The 17,891-nt window shown below is 37.5% G+C and overlaps 1 long non-coding RNA gene across 1 annotated transcript in view; it reads right to left on the bottom strand.

The window, feature by feature from the left end:
* Positions 1 to 17,891, bottom strand: part of LOC122673816 — a 52,348-nt gene that overhangs the window by 11,788 nt on the left and 22,669 nt on the right. Inside the window, exon 3 of the long non-coding RNA XR_006334837.1 lies at positions 7,664 to 7,750. This is a non-coding gene — a long non-coding RNA (uncharacterized LOC122673816). The remainder of the gene's footprint in view (positions 1 to 7,663; positions 7,751 to 17,891) is intronic.

Below are 17,891 nucleotides of genomic sequence, written 5' to 3'. Positions count from 1 at the left end.
TACAATGCTCATATATCATGCCTAGATGGTCAAATACATTTAATGTGTGATTAAGAAAAGTTGATGTTGATCATGCAAGGGAACATACAGATAAATAATGGGTGTTTTCCACATCTGTGACATGAACCAAGTTTATCTTTCTGAGTCTCTCTCTTTTTTTTTTTTTACTTATAAAGTTCATTTATTCTTGGCTTTTTCTAAGATTTCTGCTTATTAAATTTTACCTAGACTCTGTATCTTTCTTCATGATGCATTCTATGTCTGGAAGCTTTCCTGGGTGCTTTGGACTGTCAACTGACAATCACATTGGTGTTCCGATATCACCTGTCTCTTAACAATCTCTTACAACGTCTACTGTATTGTCATTGTTTTGTCTCTTGATGAACTGAAAGCCTCTGATTCATCTTTCTCTGTGCTCACATGGTGTCAGCTTCTACTGTGCATTCATCAAATACTTATTGCAAGTATGAATGAATGAGTGAATGCCTGAAAAAATTATAAATAATATTTTGAGTTTGTATCACTTTATATGTGTGTGTGTATAAATATATACATAATTGTGCTATCTTAACACAGTTTTGAAGTCCTGACTTGAGGTTGATCAGTTTTTTTTCTTGAGTAGCTAATTAAGCTAATTGAGTAGCTAATTAATCTATCCAATAGATGACTTCCCTTACTGGGCTCTCATTCCAAGCAACAATGTATCAGCCCTAATTACCCCAAGGTCAGGGAAGAGACTAGAGACAGCCTCAGGCTAAAGATCAGCTAGACTGAATGATTTTGTAGGATCCTAGGCTTCAGGGAACCCCACCCTGCTTGCCATACCTAAGCTGCCTCTTATCACTACAGTTTGCTTTAACTCTGCCCCTGGGTGCAACCTCCTTGGCCTTGCCCGACATCCTTTTCTAGTTTGTAGCTATAAACAACAAAAAATTCTGCCTTTCATCTATCCAAGTGTAGTGTGTTGTGATACCCTACCATTAGAAGAATTTTTAAGTCTTATAAAGGACATGAAAACCCTTACCTAAAAGCAATGTTCATCAACATAAAAACAATTCAATTAACAGTTATATTCAGGACTCCAGATGAGAAGTGTTCATTAAAATTTGAGAACAAAAAAAATTATAATCAAAAACCTTGAAATTACTGCCCTAACATGGACAAAGAAAAGGTTGACAACTATCATTTTTGCTAGCTTTTAAACCCATGAAAAGAAGCAGTTTTGCCTTATTCCCTGCTTATACACCTTACACATACCTAGATGCATAATAGGAATGCAAAGACAATTACCAACAGATTGAGTTCTTCTTTTTTGGATTGGCCTTTCCAAGGAAATAACTCTTCATCTTTTATTTTTTCTATGTGAACAATAAAGGACAATCTAATTACATTAATTTAAGGTGGTCTTAATAGACAATAAAATAAATAAAGTAGGTCAAGTAATATGGAATATAACTGCAATCAAATTCAGACATAAATAGTACATTATTTTAAACTAAGCTGGCTGCAACTAATGTTCTGTTTTTTTGCAGTTTCCAGCATCTTCTGGATTTACTGTATAGGTTGTATTGTCCTTACATTTTGGCAGAAACATAAGAGAGAACATATTTTCCTCACTGCCCCTCACACCCTTTGATTGGAAGGTTCCACTATTCTATTTGGACATTTTCCATTATACTTCTTATAGCATCCATATGCTAGCTTTTTATGCCTATTAATGTTTTCTTTGCTCTGGGCACCCTTCCAAACACACTACTTTGAAATATGGAACTCCTTATTTGGTTATATAGCCAGTATCTAAAAACCTCAACTAAGAAAAGATTTCCACCAGAATTTCTGAAGGTACTGTTAAGTTCAATCAAAGCAGCCACTCAATGAGTGTGGAAAAGAATCTTATAACAGCTCAGGAAATCACCTCATAAAGCCTCTACCAAGGAGAACATATCAGAAGACAGAGACTACAAACCACCAGAAAGGAAAACTGTAGCCAAATTCAGCAGCAGCAGATGGAGAAGAAATGCACTTATTGACTAACTTCCTTGCAAGGCTGTATTTATGTTTCTACTTATTGGGTGCCGATTATATTTTCCTGCCAACAGTAAATGCTATTGATTTAATGCATGTGACAGCTCTACACCACACTGCAGCCCTCTGAAATACAGGGATGAGATAGAAACATAGACTTTTTTCTCTAAATTATGGAAGATAACTCATATATTATTCAGGTACTTGTGTTCAAGGAAGGCTCATGGCTGAGAGGAACTTGTATTATAAGCTTTTGGAAAAAGTATAGACATGAAGTAAAAATACATTTTGGATGGCGATACGTGATGCTGCTTCTTTTCCAGATGTCTGCCTATTTTCCTTGCCAGAAATTTCAAAGATTTGTATAAAATTTTCCCTAAAGTGCTTACCAATGCTCTGCAAAGGAAAAAGCAAGGCACATAATGACTTCATCATCTCAGAGTGAATCATAATGACCAAGGTACTGCATCATTATTGAGGAAATATGAGTCTAGAGAAAGCCGAAACCAGGGCTCAAATCCACTGGCAAAGCCATGATCAGAGGCTTTCGATCTGATTGTAAATTTGCTCCTTTGTAATGATGGCATTCCATCTGCAGCATGCAGGAGGTAAACATTTTAAAGTAACTGATTATGTCACTTGAAAATCAGAGCCCAGAGATGCTGGCCGGAAGCCAGAGAGTTACTCCCAAATGCACAAGAAAGTGGCTGCAGCATAGAATTAGGTTAATGCTGGGCTAGACCCTGCTTTTGATGAGTTGGCAACTCCAGTGACTGCTGTGCTTTACGTGGGTTGGTGCCTGGGAAGAAAATATATCCATTCAGTTCAGTCGCTCAGTCATGTCTGACTCTTTGCAACCCCATGGACTGCAGCACACCAGGCCTCCTTGTCCATCACCAACTCCCAGAGCTTATTCAAACTCATGTCCATTGAGTTGGTGATGCCATCCAACCATCTCATCCTCTGTTGTCCCCTTCTTTGCCCACCTTCAATCTTTCCCAGCATCAGCGTCTTTTCAAATGAGTCAGTTCTTCGCATCAGGTGGCCAAAGTATTGGAGTTTCAGCTTTAGCATCAGTCCTTCCAATGAATATTCAGGACTGATTTCCTTTAGGATGGACTGGTTGGAAATCCTTGCAGTCCAAGGGACTCTCAAGAGTCTTCTCCAACACCACAGTTCAAAAGCATCAATTCTTCAGCACTCAGCTTTCTTTATAGTCCAATTCTCACATCCATACATGACTACTGGAAAAACCAAAGCTTTGACTCGATGGACCATTGTTGGCAAAGTAATGCCTCTGCTTTTTAATATGCTGTCTAGGTTGGACATAGCTTTTCTTCCAAGGAGCAAGTGTTTTTTAATTTCATGTCTGCAGTCACCATCTGCAGTGATTTTGGAGCCCCCCAAAATAAAGTCTGTCACTGTTTCCATTGTTTCCCCATCTATTTGCATGAAGTGATGGGACCGGATGCCATGATCTTAGTTTTCTGAATGTTGAGTTTTGAGCCAACCTTTTCTCTTTCCTCTTTCACTTTCATCAAGAGGTTCTTTAGTTCTTCTTTGCTTTCTGCCATAAGGGTAGTATCATCTGCACATCTGAGGTTATTGATATTTCTCCCAGCAATCTTAATTCTAGCTTGTGCTTCATCCAGTCCAGCATTTCTCATGATGTACTCTGCATATAAGTTAAATAAGCAGGGTGGCAATATACAGCCTTGATGCACTCCTTTCACAATTTGGAAATAGTCTGTTGTTCCATGTCCCGTTCCAACTGTTGCTTCCTGACCTGCATACAGATTTCTCAGGAGGCAGGTCAGGTGGTCTGGTATGCACATCTCCGTAGGAATTTTCCAGTTTGTTGTGATCCACACAGTCAAACGGTTTGGCATAGTCAATTAAGCAGAAGTAGATGTTTTTCTGGAACTGTCTCAGTTTTTCAATGATCTAGCAGATGTTGGCAATTTGATCTCTGATTCCTTTGTGGGACTCAGTAGGAGACAAGCCCCAGAAAGCAACTGAAGGGCTGAGATTTTTCAAGCCTTTCAAATAATGTAATCATAGAAAAAAGAAGTTTGTCTGTTTGGGTTCCTGACATTACATGGGTTTTAAGTCTGAAAGATAAAAATCCAGTCAACCTTTTCATTTGGATCTCCAAAAAGGAGGTTCTACCATCTTCTTTGGTGAAGGTTTTAAGGTATGATAATTCAAGACGTTTTTCCATATGACTATTCAAAGTCTCTTTGTTGTAGTTAAGCCCCAGTAATTTTTTTTTCATAATGTCCTTTAATATGCACATGTGTGATTCCTACATATTAACTCAAAGTATCAGTATGCTTTTTTATTTGAGTAACTTTCCATGTCTGAAGCTGTTAATTACTTTTCAGCAGTTCAAAACTGGTCATAAATCCAATAAACTGCCAATTCTGATAACATGGAAAGTACTACACTCTTGTTCTTGGATTTCCTGTTTAAGTTCTGGCCACATGCAATAAACAGCATATTCTGGTTTATATGACACTTTTGTAAATTGAAAGATACTCTGAAGGGCACAAACACACACAGATTACTCAATGTTAAATGATTGTTACTTAAAATCACATTTGACTGAAAGTGGGAATAAAAAAATTTGACTTACAAAATGAGTTTCTGCTACATAAAAAGAAATTCTGCTTTTTATGTAAAGGAATATAATACTTATTAAATTTTATTATTAAATATATAGGAACATATTTTATAAAGTTTTCTACTATACTTCAGGAACATAAAGTTTTGCAAAAATTTTAACTCCTATAAAATGCCTGAGTCATGTGCTAATACGAAAATGTTAAACAGGCAATCACTTTCAAACAGTACATCTAATAATACCACTAAGATGTTTTTACACTGTAGAATGTAATTTAGGAGAATGTTTTTCAGTAGCATGTTTTCCAGAGGAATCTTAAACCAAGGAGTCAGACTTGAGAAAATCTCAAGAATATGTACTTGAAATGCCGAAAATAGTTGGGTAGTAATAATTTGTATAATTTGACCAGTTTTTGTTTAATAGTAATAATTTGACCAGTTTTTGTTTAATATGCTAGCCATCATGGACAGTAAAGTATAAGGAATTTTCCTCTTAAATGTTTCTTTTAATTATTAATATATCATTCTGAACTTCTATGAGAAAAGAACAAAACATGCTATGTGCATGCTTAGCTCTTGTGTTTGTTTCTTCACACATTATATTCTTTATCATGTTGAGACTCAAGTTGATTTCTCAAAGATTTCATGGATATGACTCTGGATTTTTTTCTTCCTACTAAATTTTTATGTCTATATTGGCAACTAAAAAGGTTTACAGTTTTTTTTCCTTGAAATGATCATGTGAAAGTGAAAGTGTTAGTAGCTCAGTCGTGTCCTTCTCTTTGCGACCATGGACTGTACCCTGCCAAGTTCCTCTGTCCATGGAATTCTCCAGGCAAGAATACTGGAGTGGGTAGCCAGTCCCTTGTCCAGGGGATCCTCCCAACCCAGGGACCGAATCTAGGTCTCCTGCATTAGAGCAATTTCTTTACCAGCTGAGCTACCAGGGAAGCCCTGAAATGATCATGGCCAAAATTAAATAAAGTAATAATGTTATAAATTTTAAAATATAAATAATTCTATAATGGAACCACTTTGCATTGGGTCTGCAAATCCACTGTCTTGTCATTTCTCCAGTTCTGGAAAAGACATACATAGAAACTAACAGAATCCCCACACTGGTTCCCTGGTCTGTGGAATAAGGACTATTATGGTAGCGGAGGCCAGGTGGAAGCCACTTGAACTGCACTAAGAAGCCAAAAGTTATACCACATTCACAGAGGGACTGCAGAGAATACTGCCATTACCAGGGACTTGATGGAAGCATGGGTGATGATTCCTACCACACCCTCATTCAACTCATCTATTTGGCTTTTGCAGAAAATGTATCTTGGAGAACAGTGGAGTATTCTAAGTTTCATCAGGTGGTATGCAGGTGTTGACTGAGCACACACTGTTTTCTCTATGTCTACTAGTACAGGTAACCAGAACCATTTGCTTTCAGCTGGCAAGGCCAGAGAAACACCCTCACACTCTTATGTCAGGAGTATCCCAACTCTCCAGGTCTGTGTTACAATTTAGCTCACACTGGGGATCTTGATTGCCTTCCCTTCCATAGTCAGTCAGTTCAGTCAGTTCAGTCGCTCAGTCACGTCCAACTCTTTGTGACCCCAAGAACTGCAGCACGCCAGGCCTCCCAAGAGACCACAATAATTACGCTGATGATATTATGTGGATTGGACATAGTGAGCAAGAAATAGCAACTGCTTTAGGCTCATTGGTAAGACATTTATGTGTCAAAGGGTGAAAAATAAATTAAACAAAAAAAATCAGTGGCTTCTACCCCAGCAAAATTTCTGGGGGTTCAGGCATGTCAAGACATCCCCTCTGAGTTAAAGGATAAATCACGGCATTTGGATCATCCTGTAACCAACTAAGAGGCATAATGCCCAGTGGGTCTCTCTAGATTTGGAAGCAATATGTTCCTCATTTACATGTGCTGCTCCAACCCACTGAGTAACACCAAAGCTGCTAGTTTTGAGTAGAGTCCAGTATAAGAGAGAAGCTCTGTAACAAGTCCAGGCTGTTACACAGCTGTTCTGCTCTTTGGACCAGATCCAGCGATGCCTGAAGTGTCAGAGGTAGACCGGGATGCTGTCTGGAATCTTTAATAGGGCTCTGTAGGTGATCACATCAAAGACTCTGAAGATTCTGGAGCAATGCCCTGACAGTCTTGTAGATAACTATTCTCCTTTCAGAAACGCCTTCTGGCAGGCCATTAGGCCTTAGAAAAGATCAAGTTACTATGTGACCTGAGTTGCCCATCATGAACAGGGCATGGCTGACTCATCAAGCTATAAGGGTGGGTGTGCACAACAGCAACTTTCCATCATCAAATGGAAATGCTTCAGATTGGATTGTGAAGGCACAACTTGGTTACATAAGAAAGAGGCCCAGTTGCCAATGGTCCCCACTCTTATCATACATGACTTTTTCTCTTCCAGTCTGCAACTATGTCATCATAGGGAGTCCCCTACAATCACTGGACTGGGGAAGAGAAACCTCAGACTTGGTTTGCATCTTGTACTGAGAGATATGCAGACACCACCTCAAAGCGGACATCTTTAGCACTAGAGTCCCTCGTGGGTCATCCCTGAAGGGCAATGGTAAGGGAAATTCACACAGTGAGCAGAACTTTAAGCAGTGCTCTTGCTTCCTTATTTTGTCTGGAAGGAGAAATGGCCAGATGTTTGACAGTATAATAATTCTTGACTGTGGCCAGGGAGCTGGCTAAATGGTCAGGGACTTGAGGGTAGTATGACTAGAAAACCAGTGATGAAGAAGTCTGAGGAAAAGGTCTGGGGACAGATCTTTCTGAAAGGACAGACAAAATGAAGACATTTGAGTCCCAGGTAAGGAAGAGTTTAATGATCAAGAGGATAGGATGATCCATTTTATGAATATTAATCAGCCTCCTTCCTAAGTCACTCTTGTCATTCCCCAATGGGCTCATGAACAAAGTGGTGATGGTGGCAAGGACAGAGGTTATGCATGGGTCAAAAGCACTTGTACTCACCAAGGCCAATCTGACTATAGCCACTGCAATTCATGACAGACTGCTAAGATTCTAGAGCCACCAGGAATAAAGGTTTGGGTCATCACACTAGACCAAAAAAAAAAAAAAAGAAAAAAAAAACAACAACAACCAGTTTAGGTATTTGCTTGGGATAAAAAGAACACAGAATAGAAGAAGATAGTTAAAAATACTAGCTGTAATGTCTCTGTAGTTTTGTTGTTTTTTCCAGAATGTCATACAGTTGAAACCACACAGTATATAGTCTTTTCAAATTGGCTTCTTTCACTTAGTAATATGCATTTAACATTTTACCATGTCTTTTCATGGCTTGATAGCTCATTAGCTCATTTCTTTTTATCCTGAATAATAGTCCTTTGTCTGGATGCACCACAGTTGATTTATCCATCACCTACTGAAAGGCATCCTGATTGCTTCAAAGTTCTGGCAATTATGAATCGAGTGGCTAAAACAGTCATGAGCAGACTTTTTATGTGAATATAGTTCTCAGCACCTTTGGGTAAATATCAAGAAACAGGATTGCTTGGCTTTGAGATTTACCTAGAAGTAAACCTCAATATTATGGGGGGTCCTTTATGGTTAGGTCCCCCAAAATTTCTAACTCTCAGATGTGTCTACATAAGCCTTCAGCAATTCATCAATTAGAGTTCAGGTTCTGTACCCTGGCACTGGTTTCTGCTGCAGTTCCCACTTTGAGTCTCTGCTCTAGTAATGAGCAGTGACTCTCTATTTGCCTGCCTCTCCAGTCTTGGAGGCCACAGTTTACCCTGTGTCCCCCTTCTCTTTCAGTCTGTTCAGCTTTTTACTTGTCAGGATAAAGTGGTGACTTTCAAGTTCCTTATATTCAGAACAAGAAACCTTTGATTTTTTTTTTTTTTAATGGGTAAAAAAAGAGTTTCGGTTACATATTTTTTATGTATTTGCCTTTAGTAATCAAGATGAAAAGTGGTGTTTTACAGAAAAAGAAAACTTTATATGAATTAGTGAATTAAAAACTAATATTGAATTAGTGTTGAATATGATTCATTTTTGTATGAGTACTTGGAAAACATTTAAAAAAACAGAAATCATGAGAAAGAGTATATATAATGATGGCCTAAATAAACAACCCCAAAACAATTATCACTCATAGATGTAGAGTTTGCATCATGTAATAAATACTAATCATTAACAATTATTGAGTCCTACTGCCTCAAGAGAAAATCCTTTGCATGATTTTTTAAACCATTTTATCACCAGAAAACCAGCATGATTGTAACCTACTTTTGAATAATAATCATAGTCTGTTATTTGACAACATTACTTTTAAGAGCTGTAAGCATTCCATAAAAACATCACTAAGTACATAGAAAAAGTGCCATGAACAGCTCCTAACCTTGATGTCATTAAACAAAAAAGCTATTGCCATGGTACCAAAACTACTGCTTTGGTATTTTTCCATAATTACAAGTTTTCTCTTTAGTTTATCCTAAACACATTTGACAACTTGGATTTTTCTCTAAAGAGAAAGTCTGCTCCTTATTATAAAGTTATAAATGTAGTTTTGAATATTTGAAAGTGAAATCCAAACACAAATGAATGCAAAAAAAATGAAATATAAAATAAAATTTTAGAAATGTACAACATCAGCATAAATCATTCTGGTATTTAGAAGTGAACTGTAACAAAAATTTTTAGATCAATAGTAAAATCAGTCATTTAAGAGAAACAATGTAAATAATGAATAGGGTCTTTGATTATACGATGATCAAGTTATTGAAAAGAAATGAATCGTATGAATACAACTGAAAATACCTTTCATGAAACTAATATAAAACCTATAATACACTAGTATGATAACAGACTCCTACAATATTATGGCTTATGTGGGAAGAGACTTGATACCATTTTCCCCAATTTGACAACAATTCTAAAAACATACATGATATTAAGTGATAACAATTATGAGGCTGAAATACTTCCAACAAAAGTGTATTTTCTATTATCTTTATAGTAAATTATAGTAGATATTATTGGAGAAGGACACGGCAACCCACTCCAGTATTCTTGCTTAGAGAATCCTGTGGACAGAGGAGCCTGGTAGGCTGCTGTCCATAGGGTCTCACAGAGTCAGACATGACTTAAGCAACCTAGCATGCATGCATGCATGCATGCATTGGAGAAGGAAATGGCAACCCACTCCAGTATTCTTGCCTGGAGAATCTCAGGGACAGAGAAGCCTGGTGGGCTGCTGTCTGTGGGGTCGCACAGGGTCAGACACAACTGAAGCAACTTAGCAGCAGCAGCTATAGATATTATTGCTAATTTAAGAGTCAATCAAAATATATGCAACCAAAACTATAAGAAAAAGGTATTATTAGATGTATGTCAGACCATTAGCACCTGTACAACAAAACTTTCTTGATTTTTTTGCTAAGGTGTATTTCAACAACATCATTGCTTTAGGTAACTTATTGACTGACCAATAAGGAATGTCTCCATAGTACAAATCTTGCTGTACCTGGCTCAGGGATTGTAGAAAATACAAGAAGTTAACAAACAAAAGGCCCTTGGCCAAACAGTTTAATCCCCCTTGCTTTGAATTCTTTGATACTGACTGATTTGGTTTATGGGGGCTTACTTCAATCTCTTGGTGATATCCTCCTAATGGTCATCATTGCAGTCTCCTTGTGCTATGTTTGCGCAAAGGTCTCAAGTGCCTGTTCATAGCCATCGGTAGAAATAGAAATAGCCACCAATAGAAATCAACAGTACTTCAGATGGTCTCACTGTTCTTAGAGATAAGGAAGTAAGATGAAATACAGACAGCAAAAATAATGCCTCCAGTAATCTGACCTCATAATCTGAGAGTTCTACACTGAGACAAGAACAATTTAACTCGTGGAGAGCGGGGTTGAGACCAAATATTTTGGTTAATCTCTCATGTATGCTCAAAAGGTAAAGAATCTGCCTGCAATGCACGTGACCTGGGTTCAGTTCCTGGGTTGGGAAGATCCTGGAGAAGGGAATGGATACTCCAGTTTTCTTGCCTGGAGAATTTCAGGGACAGACGAACTAGGCAGGCTACAGTCCATAGGATTATAAAGAACCAGAAAAGACTGGGAGATTAACTGTCACTTTCACACTTTCATGTATGAAAGGATGAACAAATGGGGGGAATTGTTAAATTAACTAAACAAGAAGACTGCCAGACTGAGGTGATGCCTTAATCGCCTCAGTGATAGTCCTAATTCTGTGATGACTTACATAATCAAATCAAAATCTAAGCCTGTAAATGACCATCATCTTTCTATTTCCTATGCCAAAAATGTTTATTTATAAAATATCAATTTATATAACTGCACATATTTTACCAAAGAGCATATGCTTTCTTTACCTAGAATAATATAAAATTCTTACTCAAATGTCTCACTACTACTCCTGTAAATATTTGTGGAATATTTATTTTTTATAAATAAAAATATGGGACTACTTATCTCCTGTAGTAGTTTCTTATTGTCACTGCAGCAAATTACCAAAAGTTAGTGGCTTAAAATAAAACCCATATAATATCTCTCAATTTCAGTGTGTTGGAAGCCCAGGCACCATATAGCTCAGTTGCTTCTTCATCCTGGGCTTCACAAGGACAACATCAAGTGTCAGCAAGACTGTTTTCCTTCATGGAGGGTCAAGCAATGAGTTCACATGCAACCTTATTCAGGTTTGCAGATTTGCTAATGTTTGTGTTGCTTTAGATTTTATCAAATTTCTAAAATGTCTGATAGTAGAAAATGGCTAGATTCTCCTATCTGCCTCTAAAAAAAATCCACTATACACTTATGAAGTACCGAGAGAGAGAGGCAAATAACATCATTATTTTCATCTTGTGGATCTCTTGAATGGGGCTCGGGTTCCCTGGGAGTTCACAGTAAACACTTTGGGAACCACTGTTCTAGTGGAACAACCAAAAAGATTATGTAACAGAGTGATAAGTAAGGAAGAGAGTGATAGTGTTCATTTGCAATAAGCAGCCAGATTATTACTTTATGGAGGCCATCATTCTCAATGTTAAGCTATCCTTCCCAGTTCTGGGCACGGGAGGAAAGAATAATAAACTCAAGCATGTTAATTTACTATAGAGTAAGTTTAACAGATTCTAATTTCTTAACAAGTAGTTGTGTGAGGAAATGCATCAAGGTTTCATTCCCTTGTTTTTTAGCAATTTATTGTTTAGGTTTCTAACCTGTAGTCTGGAGATACTAATGTTTTCGGTTCTCAAGCTTGTTTAAAAATTTGTTTCTCACCAAATGCATAATAACAGGAGTCAGGTTCCCATTAATGACTGGTTCAAGCTGCCATCTACCTTCTACTTTTAAAAAGTTTTCATCAATTTTGTTTTAAAAAATTAGGGTCATTTCCTTTTTTCTCTGAATAAACAAAGGAAAGATACTGGGTGACTAGACATGATATTTCAGTGACTGTGTATGTTAACTAATTTTCTTCATGATCACTAACAAAATGGTCTCTGCCCTAAGCTCTGTCAGTGAGAATCCAGTTGTCCAATTCGAGTATTTAGTTCCTGCATATGATTACCCTAAATTCTAAGAGGAAAAAACTTATTTAAAAAAGTGCTTCCCTATACATTTGTACAGAAATATGTTCGTTTTATTAAATAAATGAAATATTTGCTGTAAAAAAATGTGATTCCCATGTGCATTTTATTCCAATGTTTTTGTGCTCATATTACTTTGCCATGCCTTGTACTTCACAATTTCTTCTATCTTCAGCTATAAAAAACTGTGTTGTGAATTATTTATTTACCTGAGCTAACACCAGAATTCTCTGTTTTATTGAATGCTTTATACACTGGAAAATTTGAAGTTGCCTGGCGTCTTTTCTAAATAATTAAAAAAAAAAAACAAGCTGATGCTCTCACTGAGAGCAGATGGAAAAAGAGCAGCTCTTATGAAGAAATGCGCACAGATACAGCACATGAGTTTGGACAAAATGTGTTCTAAAAATAAAGGATATTGATTATTCTTTCAGTGCTACAAGAAACTCCTTCCTCCATTCATTTTCACTGATTCATCAGTCATTTGCTTATTTATTAATGGCTTTCAGCCCTGGATCAGGCACTGAGCATAGCACTGAGATTACATTTGTGAGAAGACATACAATTAGGTTGTGCTAACCGAAACTTGATGAAAGAAGGTTAGTATTCAATGTAAACCTAAAGACATTCTAAAACAGATTATTTTGTTTTTATTAGTTTTTAAAAACATTTTACTTTTTCAGGTTAGTTTTAGTTTAACAGCAATATTGAGAGAAAAATAGATGTATACATCCCATACATCCCTGGCCCAAAACACATGGAGCCTCCACCATTTTTACATCCTCCACCATAGTGGTACATTTATTGTAATTGATATACGTATACTAATACATCATTATCACCTGCAGTCCATAGTTTACACTAGAATTCACTCATGGGGCTATGCATTCTATGTGCTATGCTTAGTTGCTCAGTCATATCTGACTCTTTGCAACCCTGTGGACTGTATCCTGCCAGGCTCCTTTGTCCACGGGGATTCTCCAGGCAAGAATGCTAGAGTGGGTTGCCATGCCCTCCTCCGGAGGATCTTCTATAGCTTTGGAGAAATGTATAATTTCATAAATTCACAGTAATCACATAGCATAGTTTCACTGCCCTAAAAATACTGTATGCTCCATTTTGCATCTCTCCTCTCCACCCCTCAATCCCTGGAAACTAATGTTCTTTTTTACCATCACAATAGTTTTGCCCTTTCTAGAATGTCATATATTTGGAATTACACAGTATGTAGCTTTTTCAGATTGGCTTCTTTCACAAGTCGATGGCTTTTTTTCACAGATCTATTGGAATCTACAGATTAAATTGAAGAACTGACATCCTGTGAATACTGATTCTTGCCTCTCCAGTTTTTGTTTTTGTTTTTTTTAAAGTACATGTAGGTAGGCATGTTCTTTCTGTTACTTAAAGTGTGTTCTCTGGACCAGGAACGCGAGCATCAGCTAGGTACTTGCTAGTAATGCAGAAGCTAATAGCACACATCACAGTGGAAGTGTGGCTGGGGAGACCGAAACTGTCAGGGAGCAATTCATGAACATCATGTTGGGTCTAATTCTAAAACAAACTTTGAAAGAGACAAGGGAACATCAATAATAAAGGCAGTGGGATCTTGTAGGATTTCAAGAAGTTCATTTTTCTTTTTCTCAGTGCTCATATAACTGATATAATTATGATGATTTCCTTAAGTTATTTCTTTATATCAATGAGACTATATACTCGTAGTGAGAAGAAGGTTCTCAATTATTATATATTTGTGAAACCCTTCTACGGGAAATAAAATGGGTTTCCTCATCATTGTTATTCTGCAAACCAGCTAAAGTTGCTACATAACATTTTAGATGTTGTATATATGAATTAGTAGTTCAGGGTGTCTCTAGACAACCAATTTAGCTCTGGGTTCGCTTTCCAATTTGAAATTCTAGCTTCAAAAACTCTTACACCTTCAATATATAAAACAAAGCGACAACAACAAAGACAACCATCCTTACTCCACAAAATATAAATGAGAGGATTGTAGCTTCCTAGAAATGAAGAAGTAGTATTTGACAGCAAAGCAAATTTTCCCCTTAACTGTTCTCTATCTCAAAATCCTATGTTCCCTATATCATGTTCACTAAATATGAAACTATTTTATTTTATGTTTTAAAATTTGTATTTCTTACTAGAATGTACATTAGAAGAGGTTTTGTACTCTTTCTACTTTATTCATAGTTATATCCTGGGCTTAGCTCAGAGTAGACCCTTGTTGCTGCTGCTGCTAAGTCGCTTCAGTCGTGTCCGACTCTGTGCGACCCCATAGATGGCAGCCCACCAGGCTCCCCCGTCCCTGGGATTCTCCAGGCAAGAACACTGGAGTGGGTTGCCATTTCCTTCTCCAATGCATGAAAGGAAAAGTGAAAGTGAAGTCGCTCAGTCGTGTCCGACTCTTAGTGACTCCATGGACTGCAGCCTACCAAGCCCCTCCATCAAGCCCCTCCGTCCTTGGGAATTTCCAGGTGAGAGTACTTAGCTGTGGGATAAACAAGGCACTGAGCTTAATGCTTTAAGGAGAAAGTTTATTAGTAGTTACCACTAGAGGGCATTTTCCTTCCATTTTATTTATTTATTTATTTTCCTTCCACTTTAAAATACTTATTCTAGTCCTTGATTTTTTTTTTTTTAATCTAAGGTACTCAGTATGCTTTATTAACTTGTAATGATAAAATATTTCAGGTCAATCTATCATCTCAAATTACAAAGTCTTTATGGCACATATTATATTAAAATACATTTTGAAGCATCCACGATCTAGAGTTAAATTAGCTAGAATTTAAAACATTAATCCAATAAACTGCTCAGGATCTTAAATTTAGGTCAATATTACAAATACACACATATACATACACAATACATACATAGGATTATGTAAAGTATTTTAGTTATATAAAATAGATAAAATGGCCAAAACTCATGCATCTCAAGTATTTGATAACATTTTATTAAAAAAAAAAAGGTAAAAATAACATCTTTCTCCATGTGACCTGTGTATGTGTACTCAGTCATGTCTGACTCTTTGTGATCCTATGGACTGTAGCCCGCCAGGCTCCTCTGCCCGTGGGATTCTCCAGGCAAGAATACTGGAGTGGATTGCCATTTCCTCCTCCAGGGGATCTTCCCCACTCAGGGACCAAACCCACATCTCCTATATCTCCTGTATTTATAAGCATGTTCTTTACCACTGTACCCCCTAGACAGGGCAAAACAAAGCACCAGGTTACAACGAGGCAGTCTTTCAGCTTGAGTGGCTGAATTCTCCCCGAAGCAGACACTGAGATGGAGTGAGCCTGCAGAGAAACTGCTCATTAGGGAACGCCGCTGGGATGAGCACTTGTGAAAGGCAGGTTAAGGAAGCAGGGCTGGGAAGAGGCTGAACTCTGAATTCATGCTGGAGGTTTGATAGATGTCAACATTACAAGTTGCTCTGGGCCCAAGGTGGTCCATAGAATGATCCAAACTTAGGCCAAAATGGCAGGCCTTGATACTCTCGTATTCACCTGTCATTGGATGCTGGCCACCAGGGACCTGGAACCATCAGGAGAGTAAGTAGGTGCAACTGAGGAAGCTCTAAAGAGGCTGGAAGCTAAAATCTGGGATAACACACCCTCTTTGAAATGCGATCTGGAGGTGCTTGGTTATGTCTAGTGTGCGTGTGATCAGTCATGTCTGACTCTTTATGACCCCATGGACTGTAGCCCAAAAGGCTCCTCTGGCTATAGGATTTTCCAGGCAAGAATACTGAAGTGGGTTGCCATTTCTTCTCCAGGGGATTTTTCCTGACCCAAGGACTGAACTGGAATCTCTTGTGTCTTCTGAATTTGCAGGCTGGGTTTTTTGTTTGTTTTTGTTTTGTTTTGTTTAACCATTGAGACTACCTGGGAATGTCCATCACAGCTTAAATTTAAGGAAAATTCATGTAAACTGCTAGTTAAGTAAGGACTCTAGAACTGTTAAATGTAGTAACAAAGTACATTTTACAGACCAAATAGAATTGTTTCATGTAATGGTTCAAATAAAGATTAATATATGGATGTTTAGAGCATATAGTTTAAAATATAGGTCAGAAATTAAGAGAAAAGCATTAATTTACCTCACATAAGTGTGGGAGGTTTTAACTGAAACATAGAAACTATTGTAATAATTTAACATTAATAAAGTTATTATGCTTTGTTATTATTTGATACGTGCTTGTTCTAATTCTAAATGTTGATATTACTGTCTTGAGCAGAAATAATTATGTTTAACTCTCAAGAATTTCCAAATTATACAATATCTAATTTACCTGAATGCATTTATAAGAAAATAAATAAATAACTTCTTAGGGGGAGGAGAATGACTCTCAACCCTAAACCTAGAACTTGCCTCTTAAGGTCCTCTGACAAAAGATAGCCTTTTAATTTTTTCCTCCTCCTTCCCACTTTACTTTTTACAGTATATTTTTACTTACTTTTATGCAACTGAGAGTGGAATAAAATCTTGAGGAGGAAATGGTATGTTCAACACTTCTGTAATTCAGCTTCAAAGAAATGAAAATTCTTTGTTTAACAACTTTCTTTCATAACAAGCCACAGGAAAACCTTCCCTGTGTTCTCTATCTCGTACCAGAAGATGGCTCTCTTGCTCCTCGGCAGTGAGCTGAGAGGCTTCCGCGGCTTCAGGAGCCCGTCACAGATTTGCCCCAGAAAGCAGTGTAATAAAGCAGGCGCCTCCTGCCTGTTTATCTGAACTGACTGAGATTCTTTACGCGCAGGTGCAACTAATCCTTTCAAGATGTAATGAAGCTCAATAAATCCCCTTTTGCAATATCTTCCCTGGTCTTTGAGGCCGATTTTGCTTTCTGTGAGGAGGAACGTGCAGAACGGCTCTGCAGAATGCTGTGTGTTTAAGCAATAAGGAGACTGCCCCGTTGTCTCATGTCAGGCTGCCTGGGATGCAATTTCCTTTTTCCTGTTCTCAAAATTAGCTGATGAGAGCAAGTTCTCCAGGTGAGCACAAGTTCCCCAGATTTTTTGTGTTTTTTTTTTGTTCTTTTTTGTTGTTCTGAAGTAGATGACCGAAGAAACATGCCATCGCTAGCTGTTATTCTAAACTTTATGTACTGGGAAATTCACTGGGGCACACCATATTATCTGTCTGAATTTCTACCCTGCTTCTTATTAGTAGAACAAAGTACTTACCTGCTATTCATTTACATTTTAGTGACTGTATAAATACCAAAACTATACACTGGAAACTTCCAGAATTATTTATAAATATTAGAATCCCTAACATATACATGTATTCTAATGAGAGTTAATGAAAAGCAAAGGCAGAAGAGGCCTGCTACTCCTGATAATTATTCAGTGTTGTGATCTTTCTCCTTTAATATTCTTCAGCTTTCCTACTGCCATTTTGTCGGTACTAAAACATCTACCAGTGACTGGAAAGAGCTAGATCTAGAAATGATACGTTGTCCATATCCCAAGGTGTCCCTTGCTAGGACCACATGCTTGTTGTTGAAGGGTTAACTGAACAAAACACATTCTCTCCAAAGCAACCAGAAGGATGTTTTAAAACCCTCAATCATATTGAGTCCATTTTCTGCTT

This window comes from Cervus elaphus, chromosome 18, assembly GCF_910594005.1.
Source record: "Cervus elaphus chromosome 18, mCerEla1.1, whole genome shotgun sequence".
Classification (NCBI taxonomy): domain Eukaryota; kingdom Metazoa; phylum Chordata; class Mammalia; order Artiodactyla; family Cervidae; genus Cervus; species Cervus elaphus.
The sequence above is the reverse complement of the archived record's forward strand: the minus strand, read 5'-3'. Positions and strand labels throughout refer to the sequence as shown.